Here is a 22,019-nt window from a genome sequence, read left to right as displayed (position 1 = left end):
GCGAGACTCTGTCTCAAAAAAAAAAAAAAAAAAAAAAGTGTGGGTGAGTTTACACCCTCAGAACAACTCTCAATCATTGAAAAACTGGACTTGATAGATAAATGCCTAGGCCTCCCCACCCTCTGTGAGACAATTCCAAAGCCACGTCATAGTTTCTTAGACAGATTCCAGCAGAACTGACCTCTAGTTACTCATGGCACTTACTTGTTCACTAACACAATCTTATTGTTTACTCATTTCCCTATCTCAATTTTCCCTGTCTCATTTGTGTCTCTTATTTTTGCCTTTGACACTAACTACCTGCACTCAAGTCTTTGAGAGTGTGTTTTAGGGGACCTTCTCCAATTCTTTGGGTACTCCTAATTTACAGTAGCTTTGAGAAGTACAGAAATGTCTCTTATCGTGTTTCCTAAACATCATCCCACAGATCTTTTTTAATTTTAATATTCTGTGTATCTAATGTTCTTCACACTGTAGTTCCTGAATTGCTGTGGTTCCTGGAGATATTTCAGGTAGAAGTATTCTGAAGAGCTTCCCATAAAAGAGAGCCAACAGCCCGTTTTTGTGTTAGAGTATCCTTTGCAAAAACCTCAAGGCCACAGGTCCACAAGGGACCTTATAGTGTATTTATCTCATTTTATCAATGGAGAAATAAAGACCTGGAGTGTTGAACTCTCATTTGGCTCAATCATCTGAGATTACATAGGAAGTCTACACACAAATTCTTTAGCTCAAGGGGCAGTAAACTATGGTTCATGGGCAAAACTCAGCCTGCTGTCTTTGTATATAGCCCACAAGCTAAGAATAGTTATGGCATTTTTTAATGATTGAAAACAAATTTTAAAATAATATTTCATGACATATGAAAATTTAAATTTAAATTTAAATTTAAATTTTAGCATTGCTGAAGAAAGTTTTAGTGGGACATGGCCACACCCATTTTTTTTAATCCATTGTCTACAGCTGCTTTAGTGCTACAATGGCAGATTTGAGTTGTTGTGACAGAGACTGTATGACTTGCAAATATTTACTAGGTGACTTGTTACAAGAATATTAATATAAATATTAAAATAATATAAATATCAGCATTAATAGAAAATATTTACTGGGTGATTTTTTACCAAAAAAGTTTGCTAATCCCTGCTTTAGATTTCCAATACATGAATGGAATTGCATTATCTGCATAAGTCAATATAGTGTAGCCAAGAGATCATAGAGTTGGGAATAGTGCATAGGGATTTTATTTTATGCAGCGCTGCTAGCAAGCTTCATTGGATTTTGGACAAATGAGGTCACATCTTTAAATATCAACTTCCTTATTTGTAAAATGAAGTGACTGGACTGAATCCTTCTCAGTGTTCACTTATGTTCTGTGTTTTCTTAGATTCTGTATTTGTCTATTTGGCATTCATTAATCACAGGGCCAAACCAGTGGGCAAAGTTGTTTACGTATCCCCTGTGAACAAGCTTTTGCAGGTGCTCAAAATCGTATTACAAATTCTCCAACCAATCCTGAGTCCATAAGCTCAACCACCTCATTTCTCTAACTCCCATACAACATTTCAATACTTTCCCTGCTCTGAATCATACCAGGCAACTAGACACCACTCCTATGCTATATCAGAGCCCACAGACATTATTCAAACTAGCCAGTACTAAGCTGTTTCTCCTGTCCCACCTTGCCTCTCATGAAGAAAACACAATAAAGGCTCTAGGCCATGCTCCTTCCTGCTTCTGCCTCCTGATCTACTCTGCTGCTTCCCCATGTGGCCTTGCATGGTGTGCTGTGCCTCTTGTTTCTAGGGGAACTGTGAGTAGCAACAAATTGTTCTTTCAATGGCCTTGACCTCTTCATATCATCACTCACTCCCCAGCAATAAATTAAGACTGGGTACAGATCACTTAAGTGCAAATAATTTATCATTCTGTGCAGCTATCTCAGATTTAACATATATAATATTGGAATGGGGTTTGTTCCTAATGTTCAGCCTAAGCCAAACCTCCGTTATTGCTGTTCATTTCCTTCGGTCTTCATCCATGAACTGTGAGAAAGAAAGTACTTAAGGCTGCATCCCTGCTGCACAGGTAGTCTTTGCCTATTTCTAAAGTTCATATGACCTGTTAAGAAGACTCCTGGTTTGCCTTCTTATAAATCAGAAGCTGAGATTCAGGAAAACTTTTTCATCATACAGTTTTCAATGATCTTTTTTCCTCACACTGCTCTAAATCACCGGAACCACTTGTGCTTTCTACTTAGCCCAGTATGAGCTGTAGTGTATTAACTTTGCTCTAAGTTGTTTCCTTTTTACAATTTTTTATTTTTTATTTAATTAATTAATTTATTTTTAGAGACAGCATCTTACTCTGTCACCTAGGCTAGAGTGCAATGGTGTGATCATAGCTCACTGCAGCCTCAAACTCCTGGGCTCAAGGGATCCTCCCCTGACTCCTGTCTCAGCCTCTTAAATAGCTTGGACTACAGGTGTGCACCACCATGCCTAGCTTTTTTTTTTTTTTTTTTTTTTTTTTGGTAGAGATGGGGTCTTGCTGTGGTACTCAGGCTGTTCTCAAACACCTGGGCTCAGCTTCCCAAAGAACTGGGATTATAGGCATAAGCCATTGCGCCCAGTCTGGTGTTTCCTTTTTTTTTTTTTTTTCTGTCAAGTACTGTTTTCCAAAAGTTATCTGTCTTTTGGCACCTCCCCAAACAATTGGCACTGTCATTTCCCTTTTAAGGATCCTCTCTCTAGGTGCCCTTAGGAATAAAGGTTGATTAGGACCTACAAGGGCATACTGGTGGCACAAATGAGTAAAATAGACTGGGCATAATGCAATAGGGGTTATGGAAACCATTGTAAAGAAACAGACCTATACTCTGTTAATAGCTGTTATTTCTGTTTGAGCAATTATTGTCACATGAGAATTCTGTCTAATAGTGACAAATCTTTTTACTCTTCAACAGAAGGGAGAGCAAGACGGCCAAATAGAAGCCTCCAGCAATTATACACCCCCCCACAGGAACAACAAATTAAGCAATACAAGAAAAGCACCTTCATGAAGTTGAAAACTGAGGTGAGCAATCACAATACCTGGTTTTAACTTCACATCACTGGACGAGGTACTGAAGAGGGTAGGAAAGACAGCTTTGAATCGCCTCCATCACTTCTCCCTTAACCCATTTGGCTCAGAGAGAATCTGTGCACTTTGGGGAGGGTGAATGCAGTAACTGTGGAATTTTACATATGACCTCAGTGTTGTCCTATCACAGTGGAAAGCAACGGAAGGCAGAACTCAGTTGGCACCCGCAGAGGGAGCATTTAGGTCAGCCCTAGCCAGAGGAGAATCACTTATCCTGGCTGTTGGAACCTGAGTTCCAACAAGCTTCACCAGCACCAGTGTTGGATAAACTGCTGTGGGGTTCAAAATAAACTTGAAAGGCAGTCTAAGCCACAAGCACTGCAATTCCTGGGCAAATCTCAGTGCAGTGCTTGGCTCAGAGCCAGTGGACTTGGGGCACACATGACCAGATGGGGTGGCCAGGGGAAGGTCACCTCTCCTCCAACCCCAGGCAGCACAGGGAGAAACTTCTTCCTTCTGCTTGAGGAGAAGAGAGGGAAGAGTAAAGAGGACTTTGTCTTGGAACTTGGATATCCACTCAGCCATAGTAGAATGGGGCACCAGGCAGAGTCCTGAGGCCTCTTTTCTAGGCCCTAGCTCACAGATGACATTTCTAGACACACTCTGGGCTAGAAGGAAACCTGCTGTCTTGAAGGGAAGGACTCAGTCCTGGCAGAATTTATCACCTACTGATTAAGGAGCCCTTGGGTCCTGAATAATCAGCAGTAGCAACCAAGCAGTATTCCCCTTGGGCCTTGGGTGAGACTCAGAGCCATGCTGGCTTCATGTGTGACCCAGCACATTCCCAGCTGTGGGCCTTACAAAAAGAGACTCCTTTTGCTTAAGGAAAGAAGAGGTAAGAAGAGTAAGGGGACTTGGTTTTGAAGCTTGGGTACCACCAGCTCTACTCAGCGGTGTAGAGTACCAAGTGGGCTCCTGGGGTTCCTGATTCCAGGCCTTGGCTCCTGGACAGCATTTCTCGATCCTTCCTGGGTCACAGAGGAGCCTATTTCCCTGAAAAGAGAATCCCAGGCCTGGTAACATGCACCACAAGCTGACTGAAGAGTCCTTGGTCCTTGAGTGAACATGGTGGTAGCCAGGTACTGCTTGTTGTGGGCCTGAGGCAGTGGTGACCATGGGGAGAGACTCATCTGCTTGAGAAAAGAGGAGGGAAGAGTGAGAAGGACTTTGTCTTAAAGCTTGGGTGCCAGCCCAGCAGTAGTAGAATAAAGCACCAAGTAGATCCCTAAGGTTCTTGACTCCAGGTCCTGGCTCCTGGATGACATCTCTGGACCCACACCCACCATGGGCCAAGGATAACTCACTGCATTGAAAGGAAGGACATGAGCTTGACTAGATTTACCACCTGCTGGTTACAGAGCCCTTAGGCCTTGATGAACATAGGTGATAGCCAAGCAGTGGTAACTGCGGGCCTTGAGTGAGTCCCCAGTGCTGGCTTTGGGTCTGACCCAGCACAATCCCAGTTGTGGTAGCCACAGGAGTGCTTCTGTCACTCCTCCCCTAGCTTCAAGTGGGGAGAGAGAGATGGGGGGAGACAGAGAGAGAGAGAGAGAGAGAGAGAGAGAGAGAGAGAGAGACTCTGTTTGGGAGAAAGTCAGGGAAGAGAACAAGGGTCTCTGCTGGATAATCCAGATAATTCTCTTAGGTCTCACTCAAGACATCAAGGAAGTACCTCTACAAGCCTGCAAGAGCCACAGCATCACTGGGCTTAGGGTGCCCCCTAATGCACATGCAACTGCAGTGACCAAAGACTTAGATCACAGTGCCCAAATCTCTTTGAAAAGGGACTCGGAAAGCCTTCCCAAGAAGGATGGGCACAAACAAGCTCAGACTGAGAAGACTATAATAAATACCTAACTCTTCAACACCCAGACACCCACAAATATCTACAAGCATCAAGACTACCCAGAAAATGGCTTCATCAAATGAATGAAATAAGCACCTGTGACCAGTACCAAAGACACAGAGATATGTGACCTTTCAGACAGAGAACTCAAAATAGCTGTTTTGAGGAGTCTCAACAAAATTTGAGATAACACAGAGAAAGAATTCAGAATCCTATCAGATGAAATTAATGAAGAGATTGAAATAATTTAAAAAAAGAATCAAGCAGAAATTCTGGAGCTGAAAAATACAATTGACATACTAAAGAACACATCAGAGCCTCTTAATAGTAGACTTGATCAAGCAGAAGAATTAGTGAGCTTGAAGACAGGCTATTTGAAAATACACAACCAGAGGAGACAAAAGAAAAAAAGAATAAAAAAGAATGAAGCATAAATGCAAGATCTAGAAAATAGCCTCAAAAGGGCAAACCTAAAAGTTATTGGCCTTAAAGAGGAAAGAGAGAGAGAGATACCAGGGTGGAAAGTATATTTAAAGAGAAAATAACAGAACTTCCCAAACCTAGGGAAAGATATCAATATTTAAGTACAAGAAGGTGATAGAACACCAAGCAGATATAATCCAAATGAGACTACCTCAAGACATTTAATAATCAAGCTCCCAAAGGTCAATGATAAAGAAAGCAGTAAGAGAAAAGAAATAAGTAACATGCAGAAGGAAAAAAAAAACCTTTTATCCTAAAGTAGCATACCCTGTGAAATTATCCTTCAAACATGAAGGAGAAATAAAGACTTTCCCAGACAAACAAAAGTTGAGGGATTTTATCAATACTAGACCTGTCCTACAAGAAATGCTAAAGCCAGTTCCTCAGTCTGAAAGAAAAGGACATTAGTGAGCATCAGGAAATCATCTGAAGATACAAAACTCACTGGTAATAGTGGGTACACAGAAAGACAGAATATTATAACACGATAATTGTGGTGTGTAAACTACTCATATCTTGAGTACAAAGACTAAAAGATGAACCTATCAAAAATAGTAACTACAAAAATTTTTCAAAACACAGACAATATAATAAGATATAAATAGGAACAACAAAAAGTTAAAAAGTGGGGGATGAATTTAAAGTGTAGAGTTTGTATTAGTTCTCTCTTTGCTTGCTTGTTAGTTTGTTTAAGCAATCAGTGTTAAGTTGCGCTTAGTCTAAAATAAGCAGTTATAAGATATTATTTGTAAGCTTCATGGTAACCTCAAATCAAAAAACATGCAACAGATATACCAAAACAAAAAGCAAGAAATTGAAACATACCACCAGAGAAAATCACCTTCACTAAAAGGAAGACAGGAAAGAAGGAAGAGAAGACCACAAAACAATCAGGATACAAATTTTAAAATGACAGGAGTAAGTCTTTACTTATCAATAATAACATTGAATGTAAATGGACTAAATTCTCCAAACAAAAGACATAGAGTGGCTAATTCGTTAAAAAAAAAAAACAAGATCCAATGATCTGTTGCCTATAAAAAACACTCATCACCTATAAAGTGACATAGACTGAACATAAAGGGATGAACAATTATATTCTATGCAAATGGAAATGAAATGAGCAGGAGTAGCCATATTTATATCATACGAAATAGATTTCAAGACAAAAACTATAAGAAGAGACAAAGAAGGTCACTATATATTGATAAAGGGGTCAATGCAGCAAGAGGATATATAAGAATTTTAAATGTATATGCACCCAACACTGGGGCATCCAGATATATATAACAAATATTATTAGAGCTAAAGAGAGAGATAGACCCCAATACAATAATAGCCAGAGACTTCAACATCCAACTTTCAGCATTGGACATATCTCCTAGACAGAAAATCAACAAAGAAACATCTGACTTAATTTGCACTATAAACCAAGTGCACCTAATAGATATTTACAGAACATTTCATCCAATGGCTGCAGAATACACATTCTTTTACTCAGCATATGGATTATTTTCAAGGATAGGCCATATGTTAGGCCACAGAATGTCTTAAAAATTCAAAATAATTGAAATAATATCAAGTATCTTATCTGACCACATGGAATAAAACTAGAAATCAATAACAAGAGGAATGTTGGAAACTGTACAAACACTGGTAAACAGTACGTTTCTGAATGACCAGCAAGTCAATGAAGAAATTAAGAAGGAAATTGAAAGACTTCTTGAAACAAATGATAATGGAAACACAACATAAAACTTTTAGGGTACAGCAAAAGCAGTACTAAGTGGAAAGGATATAGCAATAAGCACCTTCATCAGAGAAGTAGAAAAACTTCAAATAAATAACACAATTATACATTTTAAAGAACTGGAAAAACAAGAGCAAATCAAATTCAAAATTAGTATAAGAACAGAAGTAATAAAAATCTTAACAGAAATGAATGAAATTTAAATAAAAATACACAAAGATCAACGAAATGAAAAGTTTGTTTTTTGAAAAGATAAACAAAACTGAGAAACTTTTAGCCAGATTAAGAAAAAGAGAGAGAAGACCCAAATAAAAAAAATTCTGAGATGAAAAAGGAGACATTACAACCAATACCACAGAAATTCAAAGGATAATTACAGGCTACCATGAGCAACTTTATGCCAATAAATTGGGAAACCTAAAGAAATGGTTAAATTCTTAGACAAATACAACCTACCCAGATTGAATCATGAAGAAATTCAAAACCTGAACAGACCAATAACAAGTAACAAGATCGAAGCCATAATCAAAAGTCTTCTAGCAAAGAAAAGCCTTGGACCTGATGGCATCATTGCCGAATTCTACCAAGCATTTAAAGATGATCTAAAACCAATTCTACTCAAACTATTCTGAAAAATTGGGGAGGGGGAATACTTCCAAACTCATTCTACAAGGCCAGTATTACCCTGATACCAAAATCAAAGACACATCAAAAAAAGAAAGCTACAGGCCAATATCGCTGATGAACAGTGATGTAAAAATCCTCAACAAAATACTAGCAAACCAAATTCAACAACACATTAGACAGATCATTCAGTATGACCAAAGTGGGATTTATTCCAGGGATGCAAAGATGGTTCAACATATGCAAATCAATCAGCATGATACATTATATCAACAGAATGAAGGACAAAATCATGGTCATTTCAATTGATGCTGAGAAAGCATTTGATAAAATTCAACATCCCTTTATGAAAAAACCCTTAAAAAACTGGATATAGAAGAAAATACCTCAATACAATAAAAGCCGTATATGATAGATCCACAGCTAGTATAACACTGAATGAGGAAAAACCAAAATCTTTCCTCTAAGATCTGGAACATGACAAGGATGTCACTTTCACTATTGTTATTCAACATAGTACTAGAAATCCTAGTTAGAGCAATCAGACAAGAGAAGGAAATAAAGGGCCTGCAAATTCAAAAGGAAGAAGTCAAATTCTGCTTGTTTGTGGATAATGTAATCTCATATATATTTGGAAAAACCTAAAAAATCTGCCAAAAGATCTGTTAGAACTAAAACAAATTCACTAAAGGTACAGACTACAAAATCAACATACAAGAATCAGTAGCATTTCTATATGCCAACAGTGAACAATCTGAAAAGGAAATCGATAAAGCAATTCCATTTACAATAGCTACAAATAAAATAAAATACCTAGATATAAACTTAACCAAAGAAGAGAAAGATCTTGATAATTAAAACTATACAACACTGATTGGGCCAGGTGTGATGGCTCACGCCTGTAATCCCCGCACTTTGGGAGGCTGAGGCAGGCAGATCACCTGAGGTCGGGAGGTCAAGACCAGCCTGACCAACACAGAGAAACTCCATCTCTACTAAAAATACAAAATTAGCTGGGCATGGTGGTGCATGCCTGTAATTCCAGCTACTAGGGAGCCTGAGACAGGAGAATCGCTTGAACCTGGGAGGTGGAGGTTGCGGTGAGCTGAGATTATGCCATTGCACTCCAGCCTGGGCAACAAGAGCGAAACTCCATCTCAAAAAACAACAAAAAACAAAAAACAAAAAAAAAGAAAAAGAAAAAGAAAAAAGAAAACTATAAAACACTGATTAAATAAATTGAAGAGGACACAACAAAATGGAAAGTTATTCCATGTCATGGATTGGAAGAATCGATATTGTTAAAATGTCCATACTACCTAAAGCAATCTACGGATTCAATGCAATCTCTATCAAAATACCAATGACATTCACCACAGAAATAGAAAAAATCCTAAAATTTATATGGAACCACAAAAGACTCAGAACAGTCAAAGCCATCCTGGGCAAAAAGAAGAAAACTGGAGGAATTTCATTACTTGACTTCAAATTATACTACAGAGCTATAGTAACCAAACTATATGATACTGGCATAAAAACAGACACACAGAGCAATGGAATCAAATAGAGACCCTAGAAATATATCCATACCTCTACAGTGAACTCATTTTTGACAAAGGTGCCAAGAACACACAGGGGGGAAAAGACAGTCTTTTCATAAACGGTGCTGGGAAAACTGGATATCCATGTTCAGAAGAATAAAACTAGATCCCTATCTCTTGCTATATATAAAAATCAAATCAAAATGGATTAAAGTCCTAAATCTAAAACCTCGAACTATGAAACTACTAAAAGAAAACATTAGGGAACTCTCCAGGACATTTGTCTGGGCAAAAATTTCTTGAGTAATATCCCACAAGCACATACAACTAAAGCAAAAGTGGACAAATGGGATCACATCAAGTTAAAAAGCTTCTACAGAGCAAAGGAAAAATTCAACAAAGTGAAGACACAACCCACGGAATGGGGGAAAACATTTGTAAGCTACTCATCTGACAAGCGATTAATGGGTGGAATATATAAGGAGCTCAAACAACTCTATAGGAAAAAATTTTAACAATCTGATTAAAAATGGGCAAAATATATGAATAAACATTTCTCAAAAGAAGACATACAAATGGCAAACAGGCATATGAAAAGGCACTCAACATAATTGATCATCAGAGAACTGCAAATCAAAATTACGATGAAATATAATCTCACCCCAGTTATTCAAATGACAGACAATAACAAATGCTGGCGATTATATGGAGAAAAAAGAACCATGGTACACTGTTGGTGTGAATGTGTATTAGTACATCCACTATGGAGAACAGTTTGGAAGTTTCTCAAAATGCTAAAAATAGAAATACCATATGACCCAGTAATCCCATTGCTAGGCATATACCCACAAGAAAAGGAATGAGTGTACTGAAGAAATATCTGCACTCTTATATTTATTGCAACACTATTCACAATAGCCAAGATTTGGAAGCAGCCTAAGTGTCCATTCACAGACAAACTGATAAAGAAAATGTGATACATACATACTATGGAGTACTATTCAGCCATAAAAAAGAACAAGATCCTGTCATTTGCAACAACATGGGTGGAACTGAAGGACATTAAGTGAAATAAGCCAAAGAGGGAAAGACAAACCACATTTTCACTTATTTTGGGAGTTAAAAATTAAAACAATTGAACTTATGGGAAAAAACCTTTTTACTTTTTAAAGAGAAGCCCTAAATCTGGGCTTTAAATGTCATTTTCAGAATTTAAAATGTCATTTAAAAATATTTGCATTTTAAAATGTCATTTAAAATATTTGCAACAACTACACATTAAAACAAAAAACACGGTGTGAGCTGAAGTGAGTGTATCTGTAAAATCTTTTGAACTTGTGAATCATCATTTTTATGTCTGATCTGTGATAAATAGAAAAATCCTTTCAAACTCATTGTTGCCATCTCCCAGGTCGGTTTTCTCCCAGAACTTATGACTGTCAAACTGTTTGTTCTTTGTTGACATTTAGTTATCCTACATGCCATCTCCTCACGTGCCACCTCCTTGTTATTCTAAGGATAAATGAGCCAATCTAATGAACTCATTCATCCTAATGAGAATTTTTTCCTTCAGTCGTTTCTTCCTTCTCAGTTAGAATGTATATTTTAAGATAGAAGTTATAGAAATAATATTCTTCGCAGCTGGGCTAAAGTTGGAGGGTTTAAACATGTAAAAGGGCCAAAAGTACATGGCAGGCCACAGGGGGATGTTTGGGTGTAATGGTAAGTGGTGCCTTCTGCTAGTTCCCAAATCACAGGCGTCATCAAGCTGCCAGTGTCCAGGGCCAAGTCTGAAGACATTTTGGACCCATATCACTGCTCATGGTTATCATTGTTATTAGTATCAGCTTCAGGTAAGGGCTTACTTAGAGCCATTAAAGAGCTTCAGTTGGTTCTCCCTTTCTAAAGTTGAGAGTGCTTTTTGGTTTTGACAGGTTTCCTGCTTTTAAAAATTATTTGTTTATACACCTGGTAATTGGTTCCATTTGGCATCTTAATGTTACCTAAGCACTATTTAGCATGCTTAACAAGATTACCCTGAGCTTTTAAAACATTTAAGTGAAAGATCTAAATTCCATAAAAAGAAGAGGCAGCTGGTGAAACTTGGTCATTAGACAGGTAGAGAGCATATTTTTGAGTTGAGAAGCCCAAAACAGACTTCCTAGTTTTCTTTGCCCATTAGCCTGGAAGGCGCCCACGTTGAATCCACTTCTTTCATTCAGTGACCCTGGTGAAATGTCTGGTGCTCCCATCTTCTTTCATTCCCAGCAGCACTTATTAGAACCCAATGAGAAGCCTTAGACTGCTGGTTGACTAGTGCTCCCCCACATACTCCCAAGTCACTCAGCTCCCTCTAAGGCGTAGTGAGGGTCTGTGCCAAGATTGCACACATCCAAAAGCCCAGCATGAATCACTCTTACGCCCCAGGGTTGCTAAAATGATTGAATCAGTGAGTTGAAAAGAACAGTGATTTTGTTCTTTTTTATCTCCCTGGGAAGTGGGGTGGGGAAGGGGATTAGGATGAACCCATCTATTTTAGGTGCTTATTTGCAGAATTAACGTCCCCCTAGGTAAGTGATGTCTTGGCTACAGTATACAGCTTTGCCATTAATGAGAGGGAAGTGGAACTGTTTTCATTCTTCTTGCAAGACTGAGAAGGGCGATTTTTTTGAGGCTAGCACCATCGTGTGGATAAAGTGAATACAGGTTTTGTTTGTGTTTTTTTTTTTTTTTTTTGGAGGGGATTGCATAACAGTCCACTCTAATATACCTCTGGAAACGCAATTTTGTTATCTTCTCATCTATTTCTTATATCTTTTCTGAGTCCTCATAGAGCAGCCAGAGATAAAAATAATTTTTGCAGCCGTGCCATATAGTGCTGGGATCCTGAGGATCATGTGCTTCTACAAAATGACTGACTGAACTGCAGGAACATGACAGTGGGAAATTCACAGAGCAGTTTTGGATCAGACAGAGCATAAATTAGAAAGCACATTTGGGATTAGCCACTGGGCTCTTCGGTGGAAGTTACCAATTTGGACTTTGTGAGAAATGCCAAGGCCTGTTACTGAGGCAACTTTCTAACCATTATTGTCCAAGAAATGCAAGCTACATCAGAGGAAAAGAGGAGAAATAAAAATCTGATTGCAGGATGCAAAAGAATTTTACCAAACTGCATGGTTCATCTCCTGTGGAGTGAGAAAGTAAGGTGGGGTTTCTCTGATTATTTTGGAATCTGAATGAAAAGGGAAAAAGAACAATGTGGAGAAGCTCTGTTGACTTGTGGCTTTAAGTCTTAAGAGCATGATTGGGGGAGTGGGTGGCAAAGACAGGAGAAAGATTTTTTTTTTTTACCTCTGTAGTGGTCTTTCCTTTGTAGCTGGCACCAAGGTCCCTAGAGAGGGGCTGAGTCTGCCTTTCCTCTTTTGTAGTGTTTTTCCTCATTTCCAGATTGGCTGGTATGTGGGCGTAGGGAGGGCACAAATAGGTGCAGGTAGGGAGAGCTTTTGCTTATAAGGATTTAGCACCATTGAACACCTAACAAATCACTCTGCCAGTATTATTATTTCCTTTGCACAGTATCCTAGCCCCAAGGGAAAAGGTTTTACCGGCACTTAAAACAAGAATCTGAAATTGTAGAAATCTGGGGGAGTCAAAACCAAATCAAGAGGTGCTGACGTTTGCTCTCTTTGATGAGCTACTAAAGTGATAGGAACATGTACAGAACAGTCCTCCCCACCCACCACTCACTCTTGTCTTCACACATTCCCTTCCCTTCCTTCCTTCCCAGAACTGGGCTGGCTTGTACAGCGATAGATATTAATATCTCTGGAGTTTCAGATTGAAAGACCTCCATGTGGTTGAATACGGGCTGATGACGATCTGGAGGGAGTTTTTAGGCACATGTGAAGCTTTCCTCTGTAGGCAGCCATTTATGGAACTGAAGTGTGATAGGAAGCTGGGTGGACCAGCTGACATAGTAAGTGCAGATGCAGGATCCCAGAGATTATCAAGCAGCTGGAGTGAGAGGTTGAATCAAAAGCGCAACCAATTGCAATGACTATGAAGTCATATATTTAGTATATTTGGTATCCTTTTAGCATAATCTTTTTTAACTCTTTCCTTACATCCATATCTGAGGGTAGGGGCACCGGGTAAAAAGCCATGAGAACAGTGAGACTCCAGCTCAGGGAATATGTGAGCCTCGTTTCCTACTAGCCACTGGAAAATCTTGTCATGCTTCTCCTCCTCTAGTTCCTGACTCTCTTAGCCGGATCTTGCATTGTCCTTTTTATTGAACAGTGTTTTAATCTGGAAGCCTGCTAATGGAGGCCTGGGAGCCTCTTGGGCCCTTTTCTCTGGGGTCACTAGGCTTTCACTGTAGACTTCTCCCTCTCTGTCACTGTATTACTTCCCTCACCTTCCAGCTGGGCCACAGGAACACCAACAGTGGATCCTCTGCTCTGCAGAGAAAGACTGGATGGAGGAGAGGTTTAAATTCTTTTTTTGAGTTAAGGTTGGTTCCCCAATTTTATAAAACTGGATTAAGTCGAGGATCCTGGGAAGATGGTAGAGCAGGAAGCACCAGGAATCTGTCTTCCTACCTAGACAACAACTGCACTGGCAAAACCTGTCTGATCTAGAATCTCTTTGAAGGCTTACAACTTCCAGGGGAAGGTTTGGATGACAAACTGTGGGTAAGTTCAGCTTTTAGCAGAGTAGCAGCTACCCATCTCCCATGCCCCACCCCAAGGGCAGGCAACACATCCATACCCATTGTGGGAGCCGGGTAAGCCTCAAAGCCCTGTCCTTCATAAATTGGGGATCTATGATCTGATCCATGATTGCTCTTTTTGATCTTGGAGATGCAGACACATAGGTAGGCAGCCATTCTTACACCCTCCCCACAGCACTGCACGGCTCTCCCCCAAAGCTGAATTAACTTTCAGAGGATTTAAAGGGTCAGCACTCTTTTGATATTCTACCCCCAATCTCCTATCCCTTCATTGTAATCTGGTTTTGGGAACCAGATATTTAAAATCTAAGACATTCAAAAGTAACCACATATACAGAGAAATTCAGAGAGTTACTGTGCATACCCAGGGACAGTAGACCCTTTTGTGCATGCAGGCTCAAAAGACCTGTGAAGATGTTGACACCTCAGGCTTATCCCTCGCAGACAGTCTATAACAATCACAAATAAAAAAACAAACCCCAAATTAGCAAACCCTGGGGAAGGAGGAGAAACTTCTTTTCCGAATTACTTCATTATAATCCAGATGTTCAATTTTCAACAAGAAACATCACCAAGCATATTAAAAAATGGTAAAATGTGGCCCCCATTAAAAAAAAACAGAAACCCCAAGAAAATCCAGATGGTGAACTTGCTAGACAAATACTTTAAAGCAACTCTCATAAAGATGCTCAAGGACTTAAAAGATCTAGAAAAAGTAAACACAACAATGTATGAACAGAATGAAAATATTGATAAATAGAAACTGTAAAAATATAAACTAAAAAGAAATTTTGGAGCTAAAAAATATAACTGAAATGAAAATATTTTAATTTTTTAAAAACTTTTATTTTAGGTTCAGGGTACTTGTGCAAGTTTGTTATATAGGTAAATTCGTGTCATTGGGGTTTGTTGTACAGATTATTTTATCACCCAGGTAATAAAGCTAGTACAAAATAGTTTTTTGTTTCTGCTTCTCTCCCTCTTCCCATCCTCCACTCTCAGGTAGTCCCCAGTGTCTGATGTTCCCCTCTTGTGTGTCCATGTGTTCTCATAATTTAGTTCCCACTTATAAGTGAGAACATGCAGTATTTGGGTTTCTGTTCTTACATTAATTTGCTAAGGACGATGGCCTTTAACTCCATCCATGTTCCTTCAAAGAACATGATCTAGTTCTTTTTTATGGCTGCATAATATTCCACAATGTATGTATACCACATCTTAAAAATCTAATCTACCATTGATAGGCATTTAGATTGATTCCATGTCTTTGCTATTGTGAATAGTACTGCAGTGAATGTATACGTGCATGTGTCCTTACGATAGAATGATTTATATTCCTTTGGGTATATACCCAGTAATGGGATTTCTGGGTCAAATGTTATTTCTGTTTTTAGTTCTTTGAGGAATCACCACTCTGCTTTCCACAATGGTTGAACTAATTTACACTCCCACCAACAGTGTATAAGTTCCTGTTCCTTTGCAACCTCTCCAGCGTCTGTTATTTTTTGACTTTTAATAATAACCATTCTGACTGGTGTGAGATGGTACCTTACTGTGGTTTTGATTTGCATTTCTCTAATGACCAGTGATATTGAACTTTTAAAAAATACACTTGTTGGCCGCATGTATGTCTTCTTTAAAAAAAGTGTGCGTTCATGTCCTTTGCCCACCTTTCAATGAGGTTGTTTTTTTCTTGTAAATTTGTCTAAGTTCTTCATAGATCCTGGATATTAGACCTTTGTCAGATACATAGTTTTGCAAATAATTTCTCCCATTCTGTAGGCTGTTTCTTGATAGCTACTTTTGATGTGCAGAAACTCTTTAGTTTGATTAGATCCCATTTGTCAAGTTTTGCTTTTGCTGCAATTGCTTTTGGAGTCTTCATCATGAAACCTTTGCCAGTTCCTATGGCCAAAATACTATTGCCTAGATTGTTTTCCAGGGTTTTTTATATATTTGGGTTTTACATTTAAGTCTTTAATCCATCTTAAGTTGGTTTTTGTACATGGTGTAAGCAACGGGTTCAGTTTCAATCTTCTGCATATGGCTAGCCAGTTATCCCAGCACCATTTATTGAATAGGGAGTCCTTTCCCCATTGCTTGTTTTTGTCAGCTTTGTCAAAGATTGCATGAAATAAAAAATTTATTGAAGGGATTCAAAAACAGATTTGAGCAAGCCTAAGAAACAATTGAGGAACTTGAAGATAAGACTATTGGAAGAAAAGTGAAAAGGTCCTAAGGGGTCTGTGGGACACCATCAGACCAGCATACGTGTTGCGGAAGTCCTAGAAGAAGAGAAAGAGAAGCAGAGAGTATTCAGAGAAAGAATAGCTGAAAACTTTCCAAATTTGATAAAAGACATAAATGTAAACATTTATCAAGCTCAAAAAATTCCTAGTAGGAACTCAAAGAGGCCCACACTGAGACACATTATAATCAAACTGTGAGAAGCCAAAGTCCTTCAGAAACATTTAAAACTGTTTTTCAAAAGTGAGAGAGAAATGAAGATGTTTCCAGATAAAAGCTGAGAGAATTCATTACCACTAGACATGTCCCACAAGAAAAACTAAAAGGAGTCCTGTAGGTTGAAATGAAATGTTCCATATGCACTTGAGAATATTCAAGACAGTAACTGGAAGCTCTATGGAGAAATAAAGATCTCAGCAAAGGTAAATATCTGGGCAATTATAAAAGCTAGTATTATTGTAACTTTGGTTTGTAACTCTACTTTTTGTTTTCTACATGATTTAAGAGACTAACATTTTTAAAATTACTATTCTAAAAGCTAGTATTATGGAAACTTTGATTTGTAACTCTACATTTTGTTTTTTAAATAGTTTATAAAATTGATGCATAAAACAGTTATTTATGCTTTTGGACACACAACGTATAAAGACGTAATTTGTGATCAATAACTGAAAGGATGTGAGGATGGAGCTGTATAGGACCAGAGGTTTTGTATGTTAGTAAAGTTAGGCTGATATAAATTCAAATGAGAATATTATAACTTGAGGATGTTAAATGTAATCACCATAGTAATCATAAAAATGGCTATAGAATATATACAAAAGGAAATTAGAAGGAAATTACAGTGTTTCAATATAAAAATCAACTAAACACAAAAGAAGACAGTAATGCAGGAAATGAGGGTGAAAAAAGATAAAAGGTATATAGAAAAATATAGCAAAATGACCAAAATCAGTTTATCGTTATCAGTAAGTGCTTTAAATATAAATAGATTAAACTCTCCAATCAAAAGACAGAGATTGGCAGAATAAATTTTAAAAGATCCCACACACACATGATCCAACTATATGCTATCATCAAGCAATTCACTTTAGATCCAGAGATATGAATAGGTTAACAGTAAAATGATGGAAAAAGATATTCCATACAACTTGTAACCACAAGAGAGCGGGAGTGGCTATACTAATATCTGGCAAAATTGACTTCAGATTAAAACAATCACAAGGAACAAAGAAGGTCATTATATTTTAATAGAAGTTTCTATACAGGAAAAAGATATAATAATTTTTTATATTATTATATCTAACAGACCATCTAACCTACTAACAGACCATCAAAATATATGAAACAAAAACAGAATTGGAGGGAGAAGTAGATTTACAATAATGGTTGAAGACTTTAATAGCTCACTGTCAGTAATGGATAGAACAACCAGACAGAAGATGAATAAGAAAACAGAAGACTTGAACAACACAATTAGCCAATTAGATCTAACAGACATATACAGAACACTTTATTCAACAACAGCAGAATTAACATTCTTCTCAGGTTCATATGGAACATTCTTCAGGACAGACCTATGATAGATCAGAAATTAAGTCTCAATAGATTTAAAAAGAGAGATATAATATAAAGTATCTGCTGTGGTCTGAATATGTTCTCCAAATTTATGTGTTAGGAACTTGGCAGTGTTGAGAAGTGGGGCTTTTGGGAGAACTCTCTCCTCATGAATGGATTAATGCTCTTAGAAAAATGGCATGCAGGAGTGGGTTTTCTTCTGCTCCTATGCTGTGTGAGGACCGTGTTCATCCACCTTTTGTGCTTCCCTATTCCACCATGTTAGAATGTAGCAAGAAGACATTCATAAGATTCTGGCACCTTGATATTGGACTTCCCACCTTCCAAAACTGTTCTTTGTAGATTACCCAGTCTGTGGTATTCTGTTATAGCAGCACAAATGTATTAAGAGATCCTCTTCCCTAACTATAGTGGGATGAAGGAAGAAATCAATAACAGAGAGAAAATTGGAAAATTCATGAATTTGTGGAGAAACACACTTAAACAACCAATGTATCCAAGCAGAAATTACAAGGGAAATTAGAAAACACCTTGAGACAAATGAAAATGAAAACACAACATACTAAAACTTACTGAATGCAGCAAAAACAATGCTGAGGAGGAAATTTGTAGATATAAATATTTTTATTTGAGAAAAATCTCAAATAAACTACTTAAATGTATAATAATTTAAGAAAGTAAAAAAAGAACACACTGAACCCAAAGCTAGCAGGAAGAAACAAATAATAAAGATTAGAGCAGAAATTTTTTTATTTAATAATAGAGAAAATTAGCATAACCAAAAGTTGATTCTTTATCAACAAACTGACAAAGCTTTGGCTAGATAAACTAAGAAAAAGAAGACTCAAATTACTAAAATCAGAAATTAAAGGATTATTATTGATGCTACAAAAATTAAAAGGATTATAAGAGAGTACTATGAATAATTTTAACACATTGAAAAACCTGGAAGAAATTTATAAATTCCTAGAAACACAAAACCTACCAAGACTGAAGCATGAAGAATTAGAAAACCTGAATATACCTATAAGTAGTAAGAAGACTGGCTTAGCAATAAAAAATCCCAATAAAGAAAACCCTGGGCCTGATGGCATCACTGGAGAAATGTACCAAACATTTAGAGAAGAATACCAATTCTCAAACTTTTGAAAAATATCATACAGGAGGAATTACATCCTAACTAATTCTATGAGGCCAGCATTGTCCTGATACAAAAGCCAGACAAAAACACTGCAAGAAAAGAAAACTACAAAACAATATCCCTTATGAACATTGATGCAAAATCTTTAACAAAATACTAGCAAACTAAATTTAACAGCATATTAAAGAGATTATACACCATGACCAAGTGGAATTTATTCCTGGAATGCAAGGATGGTCCAACATGTGAAAATTGATCAATGTAATACACCACATTAACAGAATAAAGGCAAAATTACAGTTATCTCAATTGATGCAGAAAGGGCCTTTAACAAAATTTAACACCATTATGTGATTTTAAAAACACTCAACAAACTAGGAATATATGAAAACTACCTCAACATAATAAAAGCTATATATGAAAAAACTCACAGCAAACATCATACTCAATGGTGAAAACTAAAAGCTTTTCCTCTTAGATCAGAAACAAGGAAAGGATGCCCACGTTTGCCATTTCTATTCTACATAGTACTGGCAGTTGTAGCCAGAGCAATAAGGCAAGAAAAAGAAGTAAAAAGGCATTTAATTTGGAAAGGAAAAAGTAAAAGTATCTCTGTTTACAGATGGCATGATTTTATACATGGAAAACTCTAAAGATTTCACCTAATAAAATTGTTAAAATAATAAATGAATTCAGCAAAGTAGCAGGAAACAAAAATAAACAAAAATCACTTGCATTTCTACACACTAACAATAAACAATCTGAAGAGGAAATTAATAAAATTTCACTTACAATAGCTTCAAAAATTATAAAATGCTTAAGTATTAACCTAGAAAGTAAAAGAGAAACAAAGAAAATTATGAAACATTGCTGAAATAAATTAAAGAATAAATAAATAGAAAGACATTTTACATTCATGGATTGGGAGACTTAAAATTGCTAAGATGTCAATGTTACCCAAAGTGGTATACAAATTCAGTGCAATGCCTATCAAAATCCCAATGACTTTTTTTGGGGCAGAAATAGAAAAGTTTATCCTAAAATTTACATGGAATCTTAAGAGACAATAAATAGCTAAAATAATATTTAAAAAGAAGATGGGAGGCTTATACTTCCTGATTTCAAAACTTACTAAAAAGCCACAGTCATCAAACCAGAGTAGTGCTGGCATAAAGACAGACACATTGGCCAATGGAACAGAATAGAGAGCCCAAAAATAAATCCTCACATATATGGTCAAATGAGTTTTAATAAGTGTGCCAAGACAATTCACTGGGGGAAAGGTTAGTATTTTCACCATACAGTCCTGGGTAAACTGTATGACCACATTGCAAAAGAATCAATTTTGACCTTTACATAACATCGTATGCAAAAATTAACTCAAAATGGATCAAAAGCCTAAACATAAAATATGACACAGGACAAAGTCTTTATAACAGTAGATTTGGCAATTTTTTAGATATAGCACCAAAGGCCTAAGCAACAAAACAAAAACAACAACAAATTGATCTTCATAAAAATTAAAAACTTTTGGCCTCAAAAGACTTAATTGACAGAGTAAAAAGGCAACCCACAAAATGAGAGAAAATATTTGCAAAGTATATGTCTGATAAGGGATTAATATACAGAATATAGAGATAACTCAACAATAACAACTTAATTAAAAATAGGCGAATGACTTGAATAGACATTGCTTCAAAGACGATATAAACAAATGGTCAGTAAGCACATGAAAGGATGCTCAACATCACTAATTATTAGAAAAGTGAAAATAAAAAACATGGTGAGATATCACCTTACACACATTAGGATGACTACTATCAAAAATACAAAAAATGTATGTTGATGAAGGTGTGGAGATATTGGAACTTTTGTGCACTATTGGTCAAAATGTAAAGTGGGGCAGCTACTGTATGGAAAACAGTACGGTGGTTCCTTAAAAAATTCAAAATAGAATTATCATGTGTTTCAACAATTCTCCTTCTGGATATACAGCCAGAATTGAAAGGAAAATCTTGAAGAGATATCTGTACCCCGATGTTCATAACAGCATTATTCACAATAGCTAAAATGTGGAAGCAACATAAGTGTCCATTAACAGATGAATTATTCAGTCTTAAAAAGAAAGGGAATCTTGTATGCTGCAACATGGATGAAACTTGAAGACATATAAAGTGAAATAAACCAGTCATGAAAAGACCAATACTGTGTAATTCCATTTATATGAGGTACCTAAAGTAGTCAAATTCATAGAAAGTAAATTGATGTTTTTCAGGGACTGGGAGAAAGAGAAATGGGGAGTTATTGTTTAATGGGTACAGAGTATCAGCTTTGCAAGATAAAAAGACCTCTGGAGATGGATGGCAGTGATGGTTACACAAAAGTGTGAATGTACTTAATGCTGCCGAACTGTACACTTAAAAATGATTAAGATGAAAAATTTTGTATGTATTTTTTACCACAATAAAGATGCTTGATTTAAACACACACACACACACACACACACATACACACACACACACACACACACTATCCCTTACCCCCCTTGGCTCTTTTTTCGCTTCCATCAGAAAGATTTTTATTCAGTTATATTTCAAATTTGAAAATACTTTTATTGGGGTTTTTCTTTACGGCTTCTAAGCAGAAGCTGAGTAATCACTAGGCTGGTCAGTATGTACATTTCTACATTCATTTAATTTCTATTTGTTGAATGTTCACTATGTGCAAGCCTCTCTTTAAAAATATATTTGAGAGATTGAACTAACTGCCCTTCAAAATCTCTTATAAACCCAAGTTTCTATGATTCTGTGTGTTCTGCCTTCTAGTACTAGTTATCTGTGTAACCCAAGGTAAGTCACTTAACTTCTCTAGAACTCAATTTTCTCAGTTGTTTTTTTCTAGTTCCAAAATTCTACAGATTTTCAAAGCATAAGGAT

At 37.0% G+C, this 22,019-nt stretch overlaps 1 long non-coding RNA gene across 1 annotated transcript in view; it reads left to right on the top strand.

Moving 5' to 3' along the window:
• LOC107968588 (uncharacterized) overlaps positions 1-22,019 on the top strand; it is a 169,045-nt gene that overhangs the window by 65,396 nt on the left and 81,630 nt on the right. Inside the window, exon 3 of the long non-coding RNA XR_010151594.1 lies at positions 2,963-3,072. This is a non-coding gene — a long non-coding RNA (uncharacterized LOC107968588). The remainder of the gene's footprint in view (positions 1-2,962; positions 3,073-22,019) is intronic.

This window comes from Pan troglodytes, chromosome 16, assembly GCF_028858775.2.
Source record: "Pan troglodytes isolate AG18354 chromosome 16, NHGRI_mPanTro3-v2.0_pri, whole genome shotgun sequence".
Taxonomy (NCBI): Eukaryota; Metazoa; Chordata; class Mammalia; order Primates; family Hominidae; genus Pan; species Pan troglodytes.
The sequence above is the reverse complement of the archived record's forward strand: the minus strand, read 5'-3'. Positions and strand labels throughout refer to the sequence as shown.